This window comes from Maniola hyperantus, chromosome 10 (genome assembly GCF_902806685.2).
Source record: "Maniola hyperantus chromosome 10, iAphHyp1.2, whole genome shotgun sequence".
NCBI lineage: Eukaryota > Metazoa > Arthropoda > Insecta > Lepidoptera > Nymphalidae > Maniola > Maniola hyperantus.
Window position 1 is genome coordinate 8,228,670 of NC_048545.1, and position 3,101 is coordinate 8,231,770.

Genomic DNA, 3,101 nt, shown 5'->3' on the forward strand with positions numbered 1-3,101 from the left:
AATATTATTTTTGATGCCAAGCATACATATACACATTGAACATCGGATCCCAACTCCTCAATCCTGATGCTGCAAGGTACTGAACTCCTAAGCCGTGGGGATTCGGGAATTTCTGATGGTGAATTGATATTTTAGGTATCAAGCAAAGGCTTGATGATTACACTCCAAATCCGAACTCCTCAAACCTGATGATGCATGGTACAGCACTCCTAAAATATAGATATTCAGGAACTGTTCCTGGTGAAATAATATTTTAAATGCCAAGCATAGACTTTGTTATTGAATTCCAAGTCCTGACTCTTCAATCCTGATGCAGCCCTGATGCAGTGTGGATTTGGAAAGTTTTGGTGTGAATTGATATTTTAGGTACCAAGCAATGACTACTTACACTAAAAATCTTAAAATAAAAAAAAATTTAATAACCGACTTCCAAAACCACTACAAAGTAAAAAATATAGCTTCACGCTTTGATTTCTAGTTGCTTTTATTATGCTCGCCCGACTTCATACATACATACACGTGTAGAAACGGTATTAGTGTGGTAGGTATGGGTTCTTATCTTACAAGCTTTCAATAGTCTAGTATTTTGAAAAAACAATTAAGTAAATAAGGGACATTGAAGTCATTAGGTTTGTTCCACATTCATCACCAAGTGACAATAAACTCAAGAGTATCTTTTGTGACGATTCCGTTATCGGAAATTGCATGTGACTCCATAAGTGTGTGCATGTGTGTGAATTTCATTATAAAGTGACTACAACGTGTGTGCAATTCATTATACCGCCGTCGTTCTCCGCTTTTACCTGCTCCGTGTAACTAGGTAGGTCTGCACCCACCACGGAACAGAAAGAACAGTGGAAGTGCAATTCACCAAAATTACTATAGGAACCGCTGTCGCCAAACCAACAAATATACCGATAGTCATATATTGCACTACAAAGAAACAAATCATTTGATTTGTCGTTTAAGTTTAGTCAAAACTAGCCTACGTCACAGATTTGGAAACAAACCCTGACGTTCTAGAAATAAGATTTATTTTGCTTTAGCGGAAGAACGTATTTACGAGCTATAGTCACGTCACACTAGATTCAATTGTCCAATTAATTCCGCCACTTGACCATAGATGGCGGTATTGTAAGTGGTAGCAATTATAAACTTAATTACTTTAAACATATGGTTGACATTTGCGTGATCGGTCGATTTTTTTTCCTCCTCAGCTAAGGCCGCACCACGTAGCTCAATGAATTACCTATCGATATCGATAGATACTCGTTATTTTATCATTCGCAAAAATAAAATTAAAAAGGTAATTATAAAATTGAATAAAAGTGCTGGTATGTATGCATGCCTTTTACAAGTATGCACAATAAATACTGCAACGTATGAAAATAGTTAAATTTTATTTATTGCCCTTGAAATAAAACATATTTGTTAAGAAACTGGCGTTTCGAAAGTCTTATTTTTAATTTTAATAAACGGTGTATGCGAACATTTATGTATATATTTTTCGACTATTGCCTTCATCAAATCGGTAACGTGATTAGACGCAGGAATCTCCGAATCACTTTGTCTTTTTGAAGAACCTGGAGTGACCACATTTATCATTTTGTGGCTGAAACCAAAATTAAATTTTGAGAATAAATCCGTACTAATATTATAAATGCGAAAGTGTGTCTGTCTGTCTGTCTGCTAGCTTTTCACGGCTCAACCGCTCAACCGTTTTTGAAGAAATTTGGTACAGCGATAGCTTGCATCCCGGGAAAGGACATTGGCTACTTTTTATCCCGGAAAGTTGAAAAGTTCCCACAGGATTTTTAAAAACCTAAATCCACGGGGACGAAGTCGCGGGCATCATCTAGTACCTATATAAAAATGAATAGGAGAAAAATTAATTAGTGTGTTTATGAATTAAATTTGATATTTAGTCAGTCAATCTTCATACAAAAACATAACTAAGAGGTGGTGTTGTTTTGTATTATAATATCAAGTATTTTCAATACTTACTGAAAGTAATAAAATAAAACAAGGTTACTTACTTGATTAAAAAACTTAACGATTTTCATTGATGGAAGCGCAGTAGGTTTCGTATATCTATATCCTTTATTTGATATTATAAAATCGACTTCTAAAAAAATGTTCAGAGCATATCATGCTTGATTTGGTTGGCATCCAATTAACTCTACCCGTTTCATCTATCCATTTCTCTTTGATGCTTGCATCTTTGGGAAACCTAAAAATATTTTAAATGAAGGTTAGAGGAACTACTGATGTCTATTTAGTGATCAATGCAACGTCTCACTCATTAATAAATTATAATTATTGCGTTACTATTTATTTATATCCTTGTATCGATATCAATCGATAAATTCAATATTCGACTTGGCCACATCACTACTTGAGTAGCGAACACGGAGCGAAGTACTTTCGGAATAGAATCAATCCAAAATAAATTTTATCTTAATTGGTTAAGGTTGATTTTGACTAACCGTTCTATTAAATATTAGTAAATTGAAATAAATTAAGATTTTATAGAAAACAATGAAAATCGTACTTACCGATGATACGAAACACCTCCATTTTTAAGATTTTTTCTCCTACTATCATTTTTACACTCCAAAACGGAACAGTAACATTGCTAGGGCAATATGAATTTGTCGCGAGACTACCAACTCCACGCGATGTTAGAACGCGACTGGGATCAGTTTTACGTAACTACGCTTAATTGTGGCACGCGTGCCACGCCTACTTAGCACTTCCACTGTTTTTTCTGTTCCGTGGCACCCACGGACTAGCTTATTTCTCTTCTTCGTGTACGTAGTCAAAATTCCTCGGATATGTACGAAGCGATTTGCCTCCTCATTTCTAATTCGAATCGCTAAGATTTGGAACACCCTTCCAGCATCAGTTTTCCCTTCCAATTCTAATATAGGTACCTTCAAGTCAAGAGTGAATAGGCATCTTAGGCTGCATCATCACTTGCCACCAAGTCTGGTTGCTGCCAAGTGCTAGTCTATAAATTAAAAAAGGGTGTTTCGAGTGTAGGTAAATGTGATTTGCGTCGAGAGGAAAATTGGATCATCAAAAATAGGTTGGTATGTATT

The 3,101-nt window shown here is 35.5% G+C and overlaps 1 long non-coding RNA gene across 1 annotated transcript; it reads right to left on the reverse strand.

The window, feature by feature from the left end:
* Window positions 1-1,287: 1,287 nt before the first annotated feature.
* On the reverse strand, window positions 1,288-2,768 carry LOC138402861 (uncharacterized). The gene is made up of 3 exons (XR_011237198.1): window positions 2,556-2,768; window positions 2,037-2,230; window positions 1,288-1,612 (listed from the first exon to the last, which is right to left on the reverse strand). It is a non-coding gene; the product is annotated as an uncharacterized lncRNA (long non-coding RNA).
* Between the last annotated feature and the right edge of the window lie 333 nt (window positions 2,769-3,101).